Here is a 23,140-nt window from a genome sequence, read left to right as displayed (position 1 = left end):
GACAGTTTTCTAATTTTATTTGCATTCAGAGATATTCCCACTGCTGGTATCAATGCTCCAAAGATATCACCTACAATTTCTGACCAAGATTCTCTCTTTCTACGTGCTAAATAACTACCTAAAGTATGTACACCATCTTCTCCTCTTTCCATGTGAAAGATCTTTGGGAAAACCAGGCCTACATAACATGTGCCATACCAATGGTCTGGCAAACGATAATACGCCCTGTTCCCACCGATAAAATATAATCCTGGAAAAACTGGATCATTTCCTCCTTTAAATCCCCATCCACCCATGATTCGGTATGTATCATGGCACTCACTGTTACCTACAAAGTAATTGTCATATGCAGTCTTATTCCTCCTAATACACAAATTTCCTTTCTGAGGCCAATCTAAAGCCATAGTTGGACTAGCTTCTTCCTTCAAGTGTTTTTCCATATCTACATCCCAAATTGTCTTTTCTGTCTTTCCTTCAGAGACCTTCCTTTGCATTTTCAGTCTTCTTTCTTCAACCATATCTAAAAAAGTCCTTTCTTTAAACTGCAAGTCAAATTATTTCTATATATATATTGTAATGTTAATTCTTTAGTTTCTAAGAAAAATTCACCTAATACCTTTGCAGGTCTTACCCTATTTAGTTTGTTAATTGACGGTACTTGTGAAAATATGTTATCTATATCTGAAAAATAATATTCTAACTTCCCTGTTCGATAAAATAAACTAGCTATTACACTAAATGTTATTGCATAAGTTACAGGAAGGTGGTGATAAGTCACTCCCTCCGAAACAGATGCAGTTAACTGCATACAGACGTAGCAGTCCCTCATGTCCATTTTGTTTACATATTCATACAGTAATTTCGAAAATACATTGTTAGAAAAATCAGTTATTGATCTGTCTTTATGCATATAAATTTTATCTATTCTAGTGTGAGCTATCTTTTGAATCTGCTCTATATTAGTCTTGTTTTCACTATGTTCTCCTATTGTGTCAAAGCTAACCTTAAATGTAATCATCAATGTTAATATACTCCATAGAAGCATTAGTAATCCTGTACAACAACAACACATTTTACACCATCGTTTCAAAAATATACATCTACTTTTTCTATATATAGGATTTCCTGAACATCCGTCTCTTCTCCAATATCGGATAAGATAACTCTCAGGATTTCCGATTCTTCGTCTTCCTCAACCACTTCAGGTATAGTCACCTCTGGATTTTCTTGGCTATCTGCCTCTTCTTTAATTTCAGGCAGGGCTACATATGTCCATTCTGGCGACTTATACTTCTGGTTAAGCTTCCTCGTTCTTTTGCTTTCCTCAGTTACAACTGTTTCTTCGTCTTTTGATTTTTCTTGACTCGTTATTTCATTCACCTGTTCAGCTCTTGGTGATTTTACTTTTGTTAGTCGGTATCTCAACTTCTTTATCTTATTCTGCCAAACTTCATCTTTTGCTGATCTTTTCAGTTTATTTCCTTTATCATTCTTTTCAGTCTTCCAAGCTCTCTTTCTTAAGACTCTACCTTCTGGTATTTCGTCTTCACTTTCTTCCGACTCTGTTTCAACTTGCTTTTTCCTTCCAACCTCTTTTCTCTCTTTTACTTCTTTCGTTCTCCCTACTTCTGTCCCTCCTCGGGTTTCTTGCGCACAATCTTCCTGCTGGCTACTTGGCCCTTTCTCTAACTGGATGTTGGAATTCCCTACACCTCCTCGGGGGTCTTCCGCAAGAATCTTCTCCTCTCTCTCTGTATCTAGTACCTGCCCATCTAATTTCGTTACTTCAGGTGGAATTTCTCTCAATTTTTCATCTGGAATTTCTCTATCCACAGCTTCTTTAATTGTCTTTTATCTGTCTTTTTCTTTTCTCGAATGTAAAGTTGCTTGTTCAGTCTCTGAGTCTGAGCTGGTATCAGAAATTTGCAATCTTCTTTTCAAGGAAACACTTCTCGGGACGACTGTTTGATCTATCTCCAATTACCCCCTATCAGGGTTTTCTTTTGTTCTTGTCTCTTCTTCGTCTGATTCAGTACTTGATTCTGTCTCGTCAAAATATTCCTTTTCTGTGCTATCCACTGGATTTCGGATTCTCAACGTGTTACTTGCATGAATCCAGTTTTTGATTCCAGCACACTTTACAGCTGTAGTTGTAGTCAAAATCACTTGTCGTGGTTTTCCCCACCTTGGAACCAAACAGTTTCTTCTTCTGTGTACTTTGATACTTACCTAGTCTCCTGGGCTCAGGTCATGAGCTTGCTTCTTTTCAAGGGTGGTGGCATCCGCTCCAACCTGATGAAACACAGAATGAACTGCGTCAGCCAGACTTTTACAGTAATCCAACACCATGTCATCAATTATAGGCAACAGCTTGTTGACTGGTATGAACACGTGGGGCATGGCTCTTCCCATGATAATTTCATGGGGGCACAGCCCTGTGGTTCTGTCTGGAATTGATCTAATTGTCATGAATAATAGAGGCGATGACATCAGGCCATTTCATACCCGTGGCTAAACACATTTTCCCTATCCTGTTTTTGATAGTAGCATTCATTTGTTCCACCACACCAGAAGCTTCTGGGCGATAGGCACAATGTAGTTTTTGCTGTACACCTGATGCTTCACAAATCAGTTTTATGATCTCGTTCTGAAAATGTCCTCCTCGATCTGATTCAATTTTTACTGGGAACCCGAATCTGGGAATAAATTCCCTCAAAAGCTATTTTGCCACTGTGATTCCATCATTTCTTCCCATTGGGTAAGCTTCTACCCATCTTGAAAACAAACAGACCATAACTAGAACATACCTCAACCTGTTACAAGGAGGCATTTCAATGAAGTCTACTTGCATTCTGGTAAAAGGTCCTCCTTCTTGACCTATTGTTCCTAGACTCACCACTGTCTTTCTTCCTTGGTTATATTGCTGACATATGAGACATCTCTGACATAGACTTTCTGCTACAAGTCTAAATTTTGCATTGTACCAGGTCTGTTTAAACGACCTTATCATGGCATCTCTCCCTATATGTCCCTGTCCATGATACATCCGTGCCATGGCAGACATCATGCTATCAGGCATAACTGGTCTTCCATCCCGATAGACCCATACATGATCCTTCTCTCATGGTGCACATCCTGCTTTTACCCACTGTTTCATTTCCTCATCTCCTGCTTCTTCCTGTACTTGTCTCACTTCCTCCCAGGTACCCACAATGTTAGTAAACAGTATGGAGCAAGAAGTCACTTCCTTTTCCTTTACCCTATTGATTGAATTCTGATTTCGTGCACAGTATTGAGCCATATCGTTAGCGTATGTAATCGCCAGACTGATTATGTGCAGCACACTTCACAACAGCCAATTGCTTAGGCAGCTGTATCGCCTCGAGCAATTTTCCAACCACTTCAGCATTCTTAATGGGCATTCCACTTGATGTCAGAAATCCTCTCTGTAACCATATTTGGCCAAAGTCGTGCACAACACCAAAACCATACTGGCTGTCAGTGATCACAGTCACTCTCACACCTTTCCATCTTACATGCTCTAGTCAAAGCAACAAGTTCAGCTACTTGGGCTGATTTCACTCCTTTCAGATAGGATGCTTCCATTACTGCTGCAACCGTGCATTCTGCATATGCTGCACTCAACATTCCATCATCTGTTCTCAAGCAAGAACCATCTACAAACATCACAAAATCACTTTCTGACAATGGTACATCTTTTATATCTGGACGTGGCTTGGTACAGAAATCTAGTACATCCAGACAATCATGATCTGCTTCATCTCCGACTTCCACTTTCTTAGCATCAGGCAATAATGTTGAAGGATTCACATTCAAGCACCTCTCAAGGCTCACATTTGTTGCACCTAATATGACTTTCTCATATTTAGTCAGCCGACTATGTGTCATGTATTGAGTGCGACTCCTTGTTAAAAGGATTGCCACATCATGAGGTACAAACACTTTCACAGGATATCCCATCACAATCCCTTCACTTTGTTCCAGGCTTCGACAGGTAGCAGGTACTGCTTTCAAGCACCCAGGTAAAGCTACAGCTACTGGGTCTAATATTGCTGAAAAGTATGCAATTGGCCTTCTTAGTTTTCCATGTTTCTGAATTAATACAGAAAGTGCACATCCATTCCTCTCACTGCAATACAACTCAAACTCCTTCTCATAGTCCGTCATTCCCAATGCTGGCGATTAGGGAAAAATTACATATCCATTGACGACAATATCCAACCATTCCAAGAAACATCCTTACCTCTCTTTGTGTCATAGGGGCTCTCATTCCTTTTATTATCCTGATTCTGTCCATTGTTTTTTTCCTCAGGCCTTTTTCGAGGTTATGGCCTAAGTAATGTACTTCTTTCTTACAAAATTGTAATTTTGATGGTGACACCTTAAGTCCTTCATCAGCCAGATGATTCAACAATGTTATAGTGTCCGTTACACAGGCCTCGCGAGTCTTCGGCGCCACAAGTAGGTCGTCGATATATTGTACTAACACTGAATTCTCGGGCATCTCTAAACTTTCTAAAGATTTCTTCAGTATCTGATTAAAGATTGAGGGGCTTTCTGTATACCCCTGTGGAATTTAACTCCATGCCAAAATACGCTCGCCAAAACGAAATGCAAAAATCTGCTGGCTGTCATGGTGCAATGGAATGGAAAAGAAAGCATGGCATAAATCAATTACTGTATACCATTCTGCGTCATGGGGAATCTGATACAGAATCACAGATGGATTCGGTACAATGGGACAACATGGCACAACAATTTTATTTATTTTTCTCAAATCCTGTACTTTCCTGAACTTGCCATTTGGTTTTTTCAGTCCCATAATTGGGGAATTACAAGGACTACTCATTATTTCCCTTAAAATACCTTGTTTTATCATTTTCTAAAGTATAGGGGTAACTCCTTCAATTATCTCAGGTGTCAATTTATATTGTGGAATATTCGGATAATTTATTCCCTCTTTTACTGTTATTTTTACTGGGTCTACATTTCTCATTAGTCCCACATCTTCTCCCGTGAAGTCCCAGACTTCTGCCTTTACAGTTTGTTTCAATTCTTTGGGTAGGTCATCAGGATTAACTACAGCATAGGCTTCAGTAACCTCTGTTTCTCTGTTTGCCATGGTCATCTTATACAACACATCTTCATAAGGGGTCTCAAATGCTATACCATCAGAAGTACAGAATATACTGCAATTCATTTTGTACAATAAATACCTTCCTAACAAATTCACAGGACTGGTATCGCACACAACAAAGCGGTGCATTTCAGAAAATTTCCCTATGCTAACCTTTACAGGTTCTGTCAGATACGTTTTAATCTGTCTGTTGGATACACCAACTACTTGAATCGTTTCATCCTAACAGTTGCTCTAGTAGCACCAGTATCTACCAGGAAAGTAACATTTTCATTATTTATCTTTCCATCCACAAATGGGCCTGTCTGGTCTACTTCTAGAGTTGCGCCAAGTACGCACTCTTCTCCCTCCCTTCGGCACCGTCAATAACCTTCTTCAGAATCGCTTGCATCGCGTTGTAGCCAATACTGCGAAACAGCGTTAGCGCGCAGCAGCTTAGTTACCTGTTCTTCATTGTAGAATCCTGTTTCATTACTATATTTCTGGGAGCTTTTGCTCTGTGGAAAAGGTGGTTTTGGCACCTGATTCTGTTGGGTTACAACCTGCTGCTGTCGCTGCGGTTGACCACTCACCTCATTCTGCACCTGTGGATTCAATGACGTATTTTCATTGTTAGTACAAGGAGGAAATTTACACTCAGATTTCCAATGCCCTATCCTACCGCAATTGTGACATGGGAATTTCTTTTTGGCTTCTTCTATGTTAAAATTTCCCTTACCTTTCCCAGGAATGAACTTTTTGAGACCTATGTGATTCGCTTGTTCCACTAACTGGGCTTCCTGTCTCTCTGCCACTTTTACTTGTGCCCACATTGCTTTTTCTTTTAACTTTCGTTGTTTGGCCTCAATATCATCATTGAAATATTTTGCATGTGTCAATACTTCATCTATTTTCTTGATTTGCCAATCTACAGTATGTTGTTTGATCATCTCAATAATTTCTGGACGTAGACCATATACAAATCTATATAAAAAATGACTCAAGTCCTTTTCGCTCAAATTTTCATCACCACTAAATTGTTTAAAGGCCAAAATCAACCTCTCATAGTAGGCATGTACCGACTCCTTACTTTCCTGATGAGTTCTGTCAATCTTTACCCAATCTGTTTCTTTAGGAGGTACTTTGTTTTTCAAAAAGACAATGACCTGCTCGTATTTCTTCATTACCTCGGGGTCTGGGGCTCCTGTCTTTGGATCCCTAGGATATTCTTGTGTGGTCCAATTTATCATAAGTTCACATTCCGTCCATAAATCTGCTGGTACTATTATGTCAAACAGGCTGTTTAGATCAATCCAAAATACTTTGGACAATTTTACAAATCTGTCCACCTGCCTATACCACTCAACGGGTTTTTCACGTAGTCGAGGGAAATCATTTGTGATTGACAAAATATCTTGTCTAGTCCATGTGACATGTACATATCCTCCTCCTGGAATTTCTCTCATAGGGCATTCTGTTACTACCTTCTCCTTTTCTCTAACAGGGAAAGCTGCAAAAGTTTTGTCTAAAGCATCATCTCGTTTTCGATACCATCTGCTTCTCCATTTGTCCACATCTCCCCATTTCCTCAGCAGGATAATTATTTCCTAAATCTGACTCATTCGTCCTGTGGTATTCAAATTTCAATATCCTTTTCAGTGAAATCTATTTGATATGGTTTCTGTAGGGCCTTTACCTTTTCAATGTCTATACCCATTTCATTTGCTACTTCTTCTAATCTTTCATGGAGACTTTTTGCTCTCCAAGTTATGCTTTTACACAGAAACAGCAACTCCTCATCCTGGTAAGTTTTTAACTTCTCTGTGGGAATAGTTGCTCTCCCAACTCTTCCAATACCATTCATAGTTTGGCTACATCTATTGATTGTGATTCTTTGTCTTTTCTCTGCAGACTTCTCAACCATTCGCTCAGTTCTTCTGAAGATGGGCCTACTGGTTTCTCTACATTAGTTGGTTCTAAGTCCCTTTGGGTTTCAAATACTGATTCCATCTTCACAGTAGGGCTTTCTGCTACTTGGGGTTATTTGAGGCATTTGGCTCCATCGTACCCATTGTCTGTCTCCATTGATTCTCATTTGAGCTCTGCCTTGATTTTTCAATTTGTTTATTACTGTTATAAGGAACCATTAAACAATGTTCACTATCCTTCTGTTTGTCAAAAATAGGCATTACAGGGCCTATAGTCACTGGAACAGTTACAGCTTCTAAATTTTTGGTTAATTCTCTTATCTTTTCAGTTAATTCCAAGGTTGTTTTTGCTAACTCTGCTGAATTTTCACTACTCATTTTATCATCTGATTTTCTCTCTATTTCTCCCATTGTTTTACTTTCCCCTAATTCTTGAGGTACTTGTTCTGTCTTAATGACTCGCAAAGTTTCTCTCATTGGGGCACTTGGTGTCAACATTTCAGATTCTGGTTGATACGGAGGTGGATTTTTATAAAACATATCATCAAGAACATCATCCTCTAGTTCGTTCACTCCATACCCCTTTGGTTCTAAATTATGTCTTTTTTCTGTACATTTTTTCCCTCCAACTCCTTCAACCATTCTTACAGGAAACAACCCATCGGTCATACTCGCATTCCGCCACCTTCTCATATGCTCATCATGAGTATCATGCCCGTATCTGCCAAACATGTATTTATACCTTCCACCACTCCTCTGCCATGCATCTCATTTTCCCATTCTGTCAGTGCTTCAAACTGTGTTGGTCTAGGTCTCGGTTCTAGATTCATCATTCTTTCTCTCAAATTTCTCAAAACCGCTAAATTAAACTAACCATGCTCTGGAAATGCTAAAACTCCGTCACTCCTGGTATATTTTACCCAATTGTCTAACCAAATACAAGTGTGATATCCGTATTTCGCAACCATAAAGGATGCAGGGGTTTTCGTTGGGGGAAGCAACTGTCCTTCCCTAGTCACAATCGGTTTGTCCTTTTTCAACCACTTCTTGATTTTTCCAAACCAGGACCTTTTCTCTTTTTGAGGTGGATCGTAATACATCATTTTGTCTTTTCGTGTATCACTAGTCTCTCCTTTACAACTATTCTGTTAGTTTAGCCAATCGTAGCGCGACTCACACTAACGCAGCAATCCGGAGTGTTTACGTCACTCTGTAATCCTCCACTCCTAGCGCGACTCACACTAACGCACCAATCCGGAGCGTCTACGTCACTCTGTAATTCTCCACTCCTAGCGCGACTCACACTAACTCACCAATCAGGAGCATTTACGTTTCTAGCTGACTGGCCAATCCCAGCGCGGTCTTTCTGATGTCAGCAGCCACTGCTCTTACTCCGGCTTCTATTGACCCCTCCTTTACAAAATTTTCTCGATAAGCTCTTTTCGCTTTTTCTAACTTACAAATCTGTTAGTAACGACATAAAAACGCCACCATTGTCCGCTTTGCTAACCAAGGATAGTTAATGACCTTTCTCACAAGAATTCTGTCTTTCCTGGGAGCAGCGCTTACCTCTGCCCTACTACGGAATCGCTACTTCCGTTGCTAAAGTAGCACATCCCTCTACCTTACCCTTCTAACAAGCATTAGCTAACCGTTTCTCCAGAATTAAGACACCTATTTGGAGACCCAATGCTCCTGAGAAATAAAACCAGAGTTTCACGATTAACCCGAATGCTATTTCATTCACGCACTTTCATACAGAAAATGTAGTTCATTCACACAGAATTCTGTCTTTCCCGAGAACAGCGAACAGTCTGTCCTACTACAGAATTATGACACTCATTAATAGTAGCACTTCCCTCTACTATATCCTTCTATCATGCTTAGGGAGCACCTATTATCTTTCTAGTGATAAGCGTTATCGGAGTGTCATCTGGACCCCTGGTACCTAAGACCAAAATTTCACAGGTGACCTTTGCTACCATATACTTCTTTCATACAGGAGATATCTCTAATGGCAACACACGACGATGTTACCGAATCGAACCCAGATAATGCATCGTGCAACTTCAATCGTCACACGTTTTCCCCGTGTGCCTCCAGGGCAACAACAATTTCGTCTTTCCCGAGAGCAGCACTTACCTCTGCACTTCTACAGAACCGTTACAAACTTCCGACTTCCTACATCCCAGAAGTCGTGCAAACAACATAGAACTCGACGCGACTCAACATAGTGTTAATACATATTCCAATACCTATCCACAATCAATAATCAATAAGCTATTTACAAGCAATAATCACCAAATCAAAACAATATAAACCATCATCCTGCTACCAAGAAAAACTGCTTCAGCGTGGAATTTCCTATCCTTCCTTCGTCACAAACCAGATACCATACTAACGCTTTCACTCAATATATTCATTGGTGGGGCCCATAACACCAACACTCACACACTCGTTTGTTCTGTTCTTACAGGAGAGATAGATGTTCCAAACGCTGGCGTGAAAAGAATATCTTATAATCTAATGAAATTCTATTTACATAAACATACACTAAATATCCTTAATCCAACACAACTTAATCCTGAATCTCAAGATATCCTTCCACTTAGTCGATGGATCAATTTACTTGAATTTGGAAAAGTGATTCTAATCCTTTTCATTTATATTCAGATGATAATAAATAACCCAACACATTTGCTTGATAATCAATAATATTTTTATCTAATAAATGCAAATGTTTTAAAGAATTTTTAATCAATCCACAGAACATCATAGTTACCTAATCTGGCTATTAGTCATCCTCTTAAGTCAATCAATTCGTCATGCAGCACGCTACAGTCCCAAAGATTGGTCTGGACCATAAACGTGTCCGCATCAATCAATGCCCATCAGTCTAAGAGTCCTCAGTTCATCAGGAAAATGGGCAGCAATTTAGTCTGTCAAAGATTCAGGGAAACAGCTGTCCTGCAGTGTCATCGTCCTCTCCATCAGCATAGCGTCAGGAAACAGGAAAAAGAGCGACACAACTCACTATTCTACCGTCTTTTTATAATGAAATTAATGATAAAATGTAGCAAAAGTCAGTTTTAGGCTCTTCTGATTGGTTGGTTAAGATCGTCCGTTTCGGTTTCCCAAAGTCTATGATGTCACACTGTCAGACATGATCCATCCGGTTTTGCTAAGATTGTCCATTGTTAAAGCTCTTGGCAGTAGTCCAGTCACGACCTTGTCAGTGGTACAGGCTGTGTGGGTCATCTTGAGGCCACTTGTTCAGGAGCCTGGATCATGCGCACTTAGTCGGAAACCTCGTGGAATGGTAGCTGTTTCGTCATGTCCATGGGTCGGCCATTTTGTCATAGGCCAAATTGGTCAACTTAAGCAAAACAAACACAAAAAGTAATTAAAACATGGAAATAACGAATAAAATGTTTAACCCTCACTATGTGTGTGTAATTATCTAGCATATTGGCGACATTTAATGCGTTTATACTCACCCAATGATGTCATCTGGTGCAATTACATCACAAAGGCAACATATACCATGTAATATTCTATTTTTCTAGTGTTAGCATGCATACGTATATTAGTTTACAAATTATTTTAACCATGCAAATCCCACGTGTAATTCATACATTAGTAGGGTTGATTAGATAGCACTCCATCAAAAGCAGTCATGCAACACAGGGCTGCTTTTAAACTGAGCTGCTTTTAAACTGACCTCAGGCTTCAGCAGGGCACACATGCAAGTGCAGAAAGGCTACTGCCCTCTAAACTTCCATGCCGTAATATATACTAGGGACTTAAAAGGCAGTTTAATCCCCCTGCCCTATTATGTACTAGGGCCTTATAGGGAGCTCATGCCAATCATAGGGGCACTGTAACACATAGTGTACCCTAGAGAATGCAGGTGTTTTCACTGGATTCTAAGTGTTTTCTCAGCATAGCACTGGCCCCGGGCCTGATTAGGCAGAGCCCTGGGACAGTCAGAGTTAGTTACCACCAGTACCGGTCATCATGAAAATGGGGGTACCCAGGGGCAAAGTGCCAATCGATCCTTTGATAACATACCGTAAGTCAAGATCCATTAGAGACATCCAAGTGTACAGTTACACTGGTACACAAGGTTGAAAGGAGGGTTGGCTGAAAGAGCAATGTGACTTTTACAGGCAAGGAATATGTAAAGCACGAAAGGGGAGTGGCAACTATAAGACATATAGTTTACCAAGAGGCATAATACATACCTTCAATAAGTTTATACATGAAGCAGTGACTATTGCATATATGTTTTACTATGTCCATGTAGTTTTCTGATATGTGTGTACAGCCATTTGTCTGTTGAAGAAGAGAGTACTGAAGCAGTACAGGGCGATAAACCTTCATTTTTTGTCATTTGTTTGAAATTGACAAGATCACCAGGAGTATATGAGGTGGATACAGAGAAAAGAAGCTTTGATTGGTGGAGTTAGAGTATAATATTCTTTTTCCCAGCAAGTCTCCCTGGGGACTCATTGAGGATGAGGAGCTCCATGTGCACATCGACTGATGTTGGCATTGACTTTATCGTCTTTTTGACATGTGACACAACTCATGGTTAAGAGTTGGATATATTGTTTTCCCAAGGGTATTTTATTTGTCAGTGTCCACATGTATATTGTTTTTAAATACCTAGTTTGTTTGTCCTGTTAGCTATGTTATGTATTGGTGCATGCTTATCAGTCAGTCACACCAGGGACATTTTAAGGATTTTGGGGGCCCTGGGCCAAACATATTTTGGGGGCCCCTGTTCACAATAGCTTTGAATTCACTGTCCATTTTACGTTCATTCACACCCTTGCTATGTCACGCAATATTTAATGATACTTTCAAAATGTATGAAACAGTAAAAGAAAGAAGAAAAATGAGCTGTAATTACTTACATTACATTTTATAGTGATTATGTTACTTGAATCCACACCTGAAGACAAATGAAGATCAGTGGGGCCCTCTGGTTGTGCTAGACCACTCTCTCAGTCACTCTAAGTATCACATATAACATTATTGAAGTAGGCCAGAGTGATGTTGTCCCATTTTCTAGCAAAATTCTGTATCCACCTGTCTAGATTCAATCAATGTATTATTCCATGATATTATTGTTCATTCATTTCAGCCTGAGGTATAGAACTTTCTATGCATTTACTATTTTCAGTGCTGTTCTTCTTACCTTCTTTCTATTGTTAACATTGGTTCTTTCTTTCCTCAGACATGCTCAGAACATCACCTTTAACATTTTACTGGTGAAATTCAAATTGTTTCAGGCCTTAACAATGTTGATTCTGGGACGAACTTTATTGCATGGGCTGACAGCAAACAGTAATAAATACAGAAAAGCATTGGCGTTCAACCTTCTTCTGCGTGTTCTGTGCAATAGGTGGTTGTTTGGATGATATCATATACATCATGGTGCATAGGTTAAACGGAACATGATTGAGCAATTATCCTTGTTGGACGTCATCTTGTATCTCTGCAAATCTTGTTACCTACACCTGACCTGTGCAGTAATTGTGTTAAGGAGTTCTATTTTAATTTTGAGGGACTGAACATAAATGCTGCTGGGTTTGGAAGTCTTGTTGAAGGCAATGTTTGCTGCCTGTGTCAAAGGCTTGAATTAAGTTTCAATGATAAGTAGAAAGTTATAGACCATAGAACGTTATAGGCTTTTGTGAACTGCTGACAATACTTTTATGATGCTCAGATGGACCCTATTTATGATTTACCATTTTCCTTGTCTACTCAGTCTTGGAGATGCCTGCAAGGCATCCATGCTGTTTTCCTGAATGGTCAGGCCCTCTTTGGTTGTTGTATAGTTGGAGAAGGATGAAATAAGCAAGATTGAGTACAAGAACTCTATGCTGTTGGCTTGAATTTTGACAATGCTGTTTGTCACATAGAATACGGTTTTGGTATTTTCTTGCGAACATTATTCAAAGTGATTTTGTTCTTGGGTCTTCTCCCCATTTGTCAGTTTTTCTTGTCATATAATGTCAAATGCTATAAGTTCACAATGTGCTGTGATTCTAGAGCATCTAGGGGTATTTTAGGTGCAGTTTAGGTTGTAGAAGTCAAACATCTTAATGCAGATGATTTTTAGAAAAAGGAAAGTAAATGTGTTTCTATGAATATTTACTTAGATTCAATGAATACCAAAAATGTCACTATGTGTTTCTGCAAAATAAAGCTTCTAAGTCAAACCTTGGAGCATCTCTGTACAATATTAGGCACCTGTAAGACACTACTTAAAGTATGCATCTCTTTCTGGATTTGCTAGCAGCAAACTCATTAACCAGATCAGCAAATTCTATTTCTTGGAGCATTTCTGACTCAATACTCAGCAGAGCCAGAGAATTGAGTCTGGCTTGTAGCATTCGATTACAGAGCTCATTTTTTATGAGCTTCGACTTTGAAAAGGACCTTTCACCACTACAGTTTGTGACCATTATCGACAAGAATATTCGCAGTGCAATTTCAATGTTAGGGAAAGTGTTCTCTAGTTTATCAGTTTTTATTTTCCTGTAAAGACAAGTCATTGAAATTGTTTCATTTTTGTGTACAGGATAATGTTTGAACTGCTGGCATTCCTTGATGAGATCAGATTTGTTCAGGTCTTTATAGTACAAAGAGGCAAGTTTTTCACACCACCCTTCGATTTCTTTGGTGTTCATGTTTTTTAATTCTATAAAGCAGCCAAACCAATTATTTAGGTCTCTATATGCTTCGCTTCGCCGTGTTAAACCATCAATCAGAGCATTCATGATCTGTAAGTATGCTTCTACTTTAAATTTGTTCCGCCCTTCAAGTACGGTGTCACTAGAGGGTTCTTCAAACCGAGTTTGTCTACTGCTTCGTTGTTTTGTACGCTTTCCAAAATCTCTGTAATGAGTATCAGGAGCTTTTGCCTTTGCCTTGTATTCATAGTCATCAAATTGGTCTCTCAACTCTTGGACATAAGACTTCAAAGATTGGATAATGTTGACTGCAACAGATAGGTTAACATCTTCTTTTTTTACAGTCTTGCTTGCTTCGTTGAAACGCATCAGTATGTCATTCCAGAGAATGGTCAAGAAAATGGTTTCCAGCTTGTCCATTTTTTTAAGGAGACTAAGTGCATCATGCATTGTATCTTTTGACTGAATGTGATCATTTGTCAGTGAATCAAGAGCAGCTTTAAGTCTTTCATAGCCACCACACAATGCATTGAGGGCATCTGCATGATCTGACCATCGAGTATCAGACAAGCGTTTTACAACCTTGTGATCTGGGCCTACAGAATGAAGTAGCACATCCCAACGATGAGTAGAAGCAGCAAAAAAAGTGTACAAATTTTAAACAAAGTCAAAAAAAGAAACAACCTGCAAGCTGCACTCAGCCGCTTTTATACCCACCAGGTTCAAAGAATGGCCAGCACATGGCACATAAACAGCAAATTCGTTGATCTCTTTCAATCTTCAGTTCACAGTCCGATGATGAAGGCTGGGGCACAGTGATAATGTTGCTTTGCTTATCTTTTAATATTTGAGAAATACTAGGCAACTTCACAGACGCATATGAAATATTTGGCATTACTGGCACACAACTTGTCAGGATTCATTTTTTATCAACTCTGAAAGGGTGAAGGGCTGATTCACACTGGAAGGATAAGAAGCAATGACTTTCCATTTTCTGCGTGAATTGTACTTATGCTTGCTGCATTGCCCCTTCAGAGGATGTATTGCCATTTCAGGAATAGGCACTTTAACCAATCGTGATAACATACTAGTTGGCAACAGGCATTTAGTGTTTGAAGCTTTGCCAAGCCAGCCCTATTTCTAAAATAGTGATTAGTAGTGGGTCTTTGCCACTGGGTTCAAGCAAGCCTGGCTGAAGACGGCTGAAATGCCAGAAACCGGTCCTAGGAAGCTTGTTTCCGGTCCAGGGAAGGCATATCTTGGCAGTTCGGGCTGGACTGTTCCCATGAGGCACAGGGTCAGACTGATTTGCATATGGCCATGTCTGAACTGGGGTGGCAGAGTGGGCTAAAGAACGGTGATGGATCAAACCCAGATCTGTTGACTGGGTGTGAGTGTTTGATTGGTTCTGATGCTCCGTCAATCACCACCCCCTTTTGTACCGAGTGGGTCGCAAATAGACCTACCCTATGAATATTAAGGAGGTAAGTCCCATATTGCGACCCACTATGATTCGCTGCCATCAGAGGAATAGTGGCCTGCGGACGTCAGCAGGCCACCATGTCTGTGATCGCTTTTATATAAAGCATTTTTTTGTAAACACAGCCCATTTTCCTTAAAGGAAAACGGGATGCGTTAAAAAAGAAAAAAAGGAAACGTTTAAGTTTCATTTTTTAAGAATAGGCAGTGGGACCACTGCCTGCTCTTAAAAAATATGTTTTCAGCCATTCGCAACGGGGAAGGGCAAATAGATTACCACCAACTTTGAGTTGGTGGTAAAGCGCAAATATTTTGCAACCACATTTTGGTACCAAAACATTCATACATAAAAATGCAAATGCCTTAAACCCGCCTCTTCCAAATACAGATTTGCAAGCCCAAATTGCAATTCGCTAACAGGTTATTGAAGTGCAGTTGGGGCTTTGTACATGTGAAAATGCCTTTTTGTGTTTGCAAACGGCCTGATTCTGCAAATCGGGCCGTTTGCGACCACAAAATAACTTTCTACCTCTAGCCCTAGATTCTTAAGATAAAGTCTAATGTTAGCTTTGATAAAATGTTTTAAATATATCTACCCTCCTAGACATAAAAACCATTAAAAACAATGTCATGATGCTGGAACAAATATCTGATATGTAGCTTTATCAAGAGCATTGTGATGTTACTCCCTGGTATTCTAGGCTAATTGATTTACAGTTCTAAGCAGTAGCGGCTCGTATAGGAGGTGCTGCGGGGCAGTCGGCCAGGGCGGGGGAGGGGCAGGGTGGGAGGTAGCAAACAAGGACTTTGGACGGAACGGAGGAAAGTAATTATTACGTTCCTCCGTTCTGTCGTGTTTGCTACGCCCCTCCCCCGCACCGCAGCACACCCTATACAAGCTGCTACTGGATCTAAGTCAGACAGGACTAGGGTTGCCACCTTAGCAAGAGACACATAACCCTCATTTGTTGTTGTTCTAAGAGTCTGCAAACGCCCAGACATGATACTAAATAGGGCTTTAACCAAAAGCGCATGTATTTATTTGTAACAGTACTTTTCTGCCTTTGTTTACTTTAATTATTAGCCAGAGATCAAAGAAGCTCTAGAGCACGTTTAAAAGGGTATTTTCTGCGTATATTTACTGTTTGAAGTACGTACAGATGAGTGCTAATAATATTGGGTTTAGGGGCCCGATTCACAGAACTAACTTAAGACAAAATCCTAAACTTACTACCATTTTGGTATTCACAAAAGGCACTTACTCATTTTGGTATTCAATGAGCAAGTGCCTTCTGTGAATACCAAAATGAGTAATTTACTGGTTTTGAGTAACTTACTGGCGCCATGTATGGTAGCGGAATATGGGGGATAGTGGACCCGATTCCGCTCCAGGTTGTTGAGAATACCTTTTTGAAGTTTATCCTCGCGGTTCCTAATAGTTCCTCTAGTTTTAACTGCCACACTGAACTGGGTCTCTCTTTTATATCTGACCTTATTAAGCTAGAACCCGTACTGTTATGGCACAGGGTATGGTCAAAAGATGAACCTAAGCTTAATAGAGATATTTTGTCAGATGTTATTAAGTTAGATGGATGCATGAGGATACCGTGGCTCAGATATGTACGTAATTTTTTATCTGATATGGGCAAATTAGAGTACTTTTTAAATCCACTTACTACCTCAGCTATTTCCAGAAAGGATCTTAAAAAAGAATGCCTGACACACCTAGAATCCTTAAGATGTGCTGTGGAGGTTTTAAAACCAACTGTCCTTCAACATGAATTAGTTTTAACTACTTTTAATATTCAACCCTATTTGACTTATGTACTAAATAATTTTGACCGTTTTTTACTCTGTCGTTTTAGATTTAATATCTTTCACAGATTGGTCAGTTTTCCCACAATCAACGACTGGTCTCATGATTTGTCCCCATGCCCCTGTGATGAAACCTCTCCTCAAAGTACCATGCATGTTGTATTGTTTTGTCGTTATTATATCCATGATAGGCGAACTATATTATTGCCCTTCCTAAAGATGATTGGACATCGTCAATGTCGCCGTGCACTGTATGAGATCCAATGTTTGGATAATCACCTTTGTGTTGCAACAGTCATTTCTTATTTGAAAAAAGTGTTTTTTATTAGAAAAAGGATGATCTTATAATGTATTTTTAAATACCCTTGGGCATTATGCTCTTCTTAACCCAAGTTTTTATGACTTTCATGTATTTGTTGTATTTTATTTATGTACACTTTTATGATTGTTTTTGCTTACAATCGAATAAAGTTTTTCTGATTCTGAGTAACTTACTCATCTTGAGTAACTTACTCATTTTGGTATTCACAGAACGCACTTACTCATTGATGAGTAAGTGCCTTCTGTGAATACAAAAATGAGTAAGTGCCTTCTGTGAATACCAAAATGGTAGTAAGTTTAGGATTTTGTCTTAAGTTAGTTCTGTGAATCGGGCCCTAGGTGATTTTTTGCTTATTTTTTTAAAATAAAATATGGGTGGTGCTGATAAAAGAAACTGCCAGGTTGCTACCCTACAAAGGACGCTATGGTTGTGGATATAAGGAAACTTTTTTTCCTGTATGACTGCACACTGTATTGGTGAATGCGTGTCCAACAAAAAAAATAAAAAGATCGATGACAGAACTTCATATGCAAACCTATGGTAAAATACAGAGAGTCAGCGACACACATGTAGAGTCAAATAGAAAAAAATATATATCAGGCAGATTGACACACAAATCCTTATAGACAGAAACATACAAGGGAATACGGACACAACTTGGCTTGGTAGAAAGTGAGAAAAATATATACTGGTAAAGAAATAACACGGCCAGCTCTACAAACAAGCAAATAAAGTGTCACTATTATATTATAATATGAGATAACACAGAGACAGATAGTTATTCACATTAATAGTCAGAGAGAGGCCCACAGAAGGATAGATTAACAGATTAGTTTCCTACTTCACGGACCCACAACTTCGTTTTATATGCATCAGACATCCACAGGTGAAAATACTTTGAGCAACAAAAGATATGTTTCAATTAACAAATAGTGGGTTTGTTTAACGTTTACACCTTCAACTGTGCCGTTATGCCTACCTTGGCAGTTTTGCTGGCTTTAGAATTCCGGCCCAGTGCCCTGGGCTATTTAGACCGATGATGTCAAGGCCAACACCACTGCCTAAAGCAGTGGCGTAACAAAACTTGAGGGCCCCCCTGCGAAGTACATAGAGGGGGCTCCCCCTACGGCCCGGCCCACCACCGACCTCTTAGCACCACAGCCCAAAAATCTGATCTATTTTGATTTGAAAGCTCCAACATTTAATGAAATGCTTCTATATTGTCTTGATCAAAGTTCTAATAAGAAAGTGGGAAACACTCTTAACATATATAATACCCCATTTGTAACATTGCAACAGTAGATTATTTAACTAAGACAGCAATCAGAGCAATGCCGAGGAGCAATCCTATTATCTCAGGAACTGCCTATTGCTAAAGAACAAAGAACAACCATGAAGGGTCTGAGTTAGAATTTATATTGATGGACAAAACTTGAAACTTTGAAAGTCTAACCTAAACCTGCAATTTCACAGACTCGACTGACAATATACATGAGTACACAAGCTATAAAACATTATCTTGCCAACTCCAAGAGAAATAAATGCAAATTATCTGCATGCCACACACTTGTGACTGTCAAACGTTGTGCATGATAATAACGTCAACTGAGGAAGCAATTTCAATCTCTACCATCATGTCTTTATGAGTAAGCAGGACAAGAACAGGCAAGCAAGAGGCTGAGGATAAAAACTGCTTGGATGTTTCTGAACATTGGTGCAATTGTTTCTCAGTTTGAAGTTATTATTTCTATTGTAAGCAATGCTAATTACAAGATTTAAGGCCAACGTATTACAAGCAAGTGCAATCAATAAATAGCACAGAATGTAGAATAAAAACAAACCATATCAGCAAGTACCTAATTACAGAATCTATACAAACTGTAGTTGGTAAAGCAAAGGAAAAAGTGCAATTACTTACAAAGTGCATAATAAAGCAATCACATTCCAGCAATATACAAAAAAATCAAGCATGTTTTGTAAAACAATCCCCCTTTCTTCTTGCATCAAGGTGACCCTGGGTCTTCCCTTGTCTGTATCTCCAGCGTTTTCCCATGTTTGTGTCAATCCATGAATCCTAGTGCAGGTGTCTCCCAGTGTCCGTTTATGTCTTCCAGTGTCTTCCCTTGTTTGCATCTCCTAGTCTTCGTGTCTCCCAGTGTCTCTTCGAGCCTCCCAGTGTCTGCGTCTTCCAGTGCTTGTGTCTCCCAGTGTTTTTCCACGTTTGTGTCTATCCAGGAATCCCAGTGTAGGTGTCTCCCAGTGGCTGTGTATTGCAGTAATCATGTCTCTAAGGGTCTTCCTCTTTCTATGTCTTCCAATGTGTGTATCTTTCAGTGTCTTCCTTTGTCTGTGTCTCTCAGTGTTCGTGTCTCCCAGTGTCTGCCTCTCTCTGTAAATTCCAGTCTTTGTCTCTCCCAGTGTCTCTCAGTATATGTGTCTTCCAGTGTTTGTGTCTCTCAGGGTCTTCCCTTCTCTGTGTCTCCAAGTGTTTTCCCATGTTTGTATCTATTCATGATCCTAGTATAGGTATCTCCCTGTGTCTTTCAGTATTCATGTCTCTTTCTCAGTGTCTTACCTTGTCTGTGTTTCCTAGTGCCTGTATCTCCCAGTCCTGTGGTAAATATTTTCATTACCGGGACTGAATTTAATTCGGAATTCTTAATAAAATAGCTCAGGAAAATAAGAGGCAGAATCCGTGGTATAAGAGGTTTCTAAATGGGCTTTATTTCAAAAATGGCCGACTCGAGTCGCGGCCTTCAGGTTCCGTCACCACGGGGGTTCAGGAAGTGAAGTACGATACTTTATTGACAAGAAATTGCTTTTATAGAACATACATTACAATGAAACAAATGTAGAAGGCGTAATAATTGATAAGAAAAAAGATAAAACATATACGTAACCGAAAATGGGCGTAATAAGGAGTAAAAAGAAACATGATTGGTTATGATGTCATATATAGGTGGATCTATAAGATAATACTTGGCAGAGATGCGCGCGCAGCAGCATGACGTGTGATTGACGTGCAACTAGGGGGTGAAGGGGACTTGACATTTAGCTCTACATGTGGAGACAAGAAGTCTGGGGGGTCAAGTCAACCTAATCCCAAATCATATCTAACATCCTATGTTTAAAGAACTATGTTATCCACAAGGAAGGACTCTCGAACAGAATCTATTCTATACTGACTGTGTGTGCGTGCACAAGCGTCTAAGTGTCTATGTGAGAGGCGAGGGGCAGAAAACTTTCCATGGTAACAGGGCTATGAATTACTTGCAGGAGGACAGAGAGGCCGGGCCCTTTGCTCGGTAGCTGAAGGAAATGTTTACCTAAACTACTAGACAGGAATGCATCGGCTGAGGAGCAAAGTAGATAATTCGAAGGTGAAATACAGTTTCTTGGCAGGCAGGCAAAACTGGCCGAGGCAGGCACCGTTAGCTGCACAGGGAGTAGGACAAAGTTCATGGATACAGATGCGAGCTCAAACTGAAGCTGTCAGAGGCAGAGAGCAGGGAAGAGCTTGATGGCAGAATCGGGCCTACTCGCCTGAACTGTAAAAATGGAGCAACTGAGCCATATAAAGTCGGTGGCCTTTCATACTTAGGAAACGAATATCCAGCCCGTTCATGGCGGATCTGACAGAGGACATGTTGACGGTGGACGCACATGTGTTTGCGTCATCAAAACTGGAACTGGAGGGAACATACATGTACTTGTAACATGCACATAGAACCGTTGGGGTCCAAGATAGGGGACATAACTGATCATGAAAATCCATATTTCCACATTCCCTCCTTGTCCCCTACTTGCCCATCAAGAAACATCAATCTTCATTAATCCATCGATTAGTTCATGGAGCATCATTTCTTCTTCTTTCTTCTTCCGGGATCTTGGGTGGAAACCTTGATGTGGAATACACGATGTGGCACACAGGCCACAAATCGCTGGTCCACATTGCAGGCATAAGCAGCAACTGAATAGTATAAGAAGGCCAATACCTAGGAAGGATAGAACTCTCCATCCCCAGGCTGATATCACACTCCAAAACCACCCAGACCAAGTCCAAGTGCCTGGATTCTCGTGTATCTGGCTCACAATCTTATGAAGGCGAGTTATAGCTTTATATACAGATGGCGAATTTTCTGGTATGAATACGCAGCAGCTTGATCCGATGACCCTACAAGCTCCGCCTCTATCGGCCAGGATGACGTCAAGGACAAGACGATTTTGAAGAACAACAATTCTCATCGCAGATTGTTCCTCTGTCAGATTACCTAGGGCGGCAATAGTTTCATTCACTACAGCTTCAAGTGTCTTAGTTAATCTACGTATTAGCTTACTATTGGAAATCGTACCTATATAAGGGAAGATGCCTTTATTGAAATCTACATACTTGTCCCATGCCGTCTCAGTATAATCGACAACTGGGAGATCTCTCCGCTCTCTATTGTGTACTAAATGAACATTTCGGTAATAATCAGGAGGAGCTAGGAAAACAGGTGGCAGAAGGAATGCAACGTAACAGGTACCATCCCAATCTAGAGGCAGACGCATATATGCGGTCTGACCACATATAAAGTAGGAATGGCGAGAAGCTCTAAATGAAGATTTGCCTTGATCACTAAATTCTACTGTAGTAGTGCATTTGCTATGGCCCATATGTATGGAACCAACTTTTCTTACACATAATTCACCCTTAACTGGAAATACTGACATGGTGGGCAGAATTAGCTCAACTTCGGATTCGACATTCAGAATCATAAGGTTAGGTGTAAAATTACCTAATCTATACACTTCATTTTCTAGATCAGTTCCTGTTCTACTGGGGTGACCCTCCTTATCAGGGTGACAGACTTTGTATAACACTATGTTCAGATTTCCCCATATCCAATGGTCTTGATAAACTGCTGTGTCTGAGTCTATGGAATTTATTAAACTAAACCATGCTCCACAGGAGCCATTATGTGTGAACGGATGTGGGAAGAAAGGCAGAACTCCCTTCAACTCCTGATAGGGAGGGAGTCGGCCACATACCCAACAATTAGTAGCATTACTAGTCTGATGGGAATGATGTAACATACTAATGAAAGTGTTATTACGCAGCGCAAGTCTATAAGACAGTTCATGTGGGGGTAGGTCACTAAAAGAATGTTCATCAGTTATATTGAATACGTGTTTAGAAATAGGATAGTACATATGCAACAATATACTTGCAGTTATTATTATAAAACTCAAGAAAAACAAAATTAATAATGTTACTATACAGTGGCTACGCAGTGCTTTACAATATGCATGTCGTTTCAACATTGTTCTCGATTGTTCATGATTCAGACCTAAGGGATACATGTCGTAGACAGATTCAACCGCTTCACCTTGGAGAGGACTTAAACAATCAAATCGTCCGACGGCCTGGGTCTGAGTTTTAATTTATAAAGGTCTGTGCTACTGGCCTCAGCCAAAGGTAGCTTTGAGTCAATGGGTGAAGACACACGAGGAGGGCTATTTATATCAGAAGGAAGTCCATGAAATTTCTTGATGTGACTTGAATGCACCCACCCCTTCCTGCCCTCGATCTTCACGGCTGTCCTTGTGGTGAGCAGGACCAGTTTGGGCGTCTTCCACCTGGGCTCCAGCTGAGTCTTTCGGTCAAAGTTCCTCACAAGCACGAAATCCCCCGGAATTACGTCATGGGGTTTCACCTCAGTGTTGTCAGGAAAGGCTGCAGCTACCTGTGAACGACAAGATTGTAGTGCAGACA

The 23,140-nt window shown here is 40.1% G+C and overlaps 1 protein-coding gene across 15 annotated transcripts in view; it reads left to right on the top strand.

Annotated features, from left to right (window-relative positions):
* LOC146869506 (uncharacterized) overlaps window positions 1-23,140 on the top strand; it is a 146,781-nt gene that overhangs the window by 12,636 nt on the left and 111,005 nt on the right. For 8 of the 15 annotated variants that reach the window (XR_014960800.1, XR_014960790.1, XR_014960730.1 and 5 more), the window contains exon 5: window positions 1,120-1,205. The exons of 6 other annotated variants lie outside the window; for them this stretch is intronic. The gene's annotated coding sequence lies outside the window, so the exon portion shown is untranslated. Of the gene's footprint in view, window positions 1-1,119; window positions 1,206-12,307; window positions 15,401-23,140 lie in introns of those variants that run through there. One more of the 15 variants, XR_014960889.1, reaches the window with a different exon arrangement.

This window comes from Triturus cristatus, chromosome 1_1 (genome assembly GCF_964204655.1).
Source record: "Triturus cristatus chromosome 1_1, aTriCri1.1, whole genome shotgun sequence".
In the NCBI taxonomy this organism is placed as follows: Eukaryota; Metazoa; Chordata; class Amphibia; order Caudata; family Salamandridae; genus Triturus; species Triturus cristatus.
This window is presented reverse-complemented; position numbering and strand designations above follow the sequence as displayed.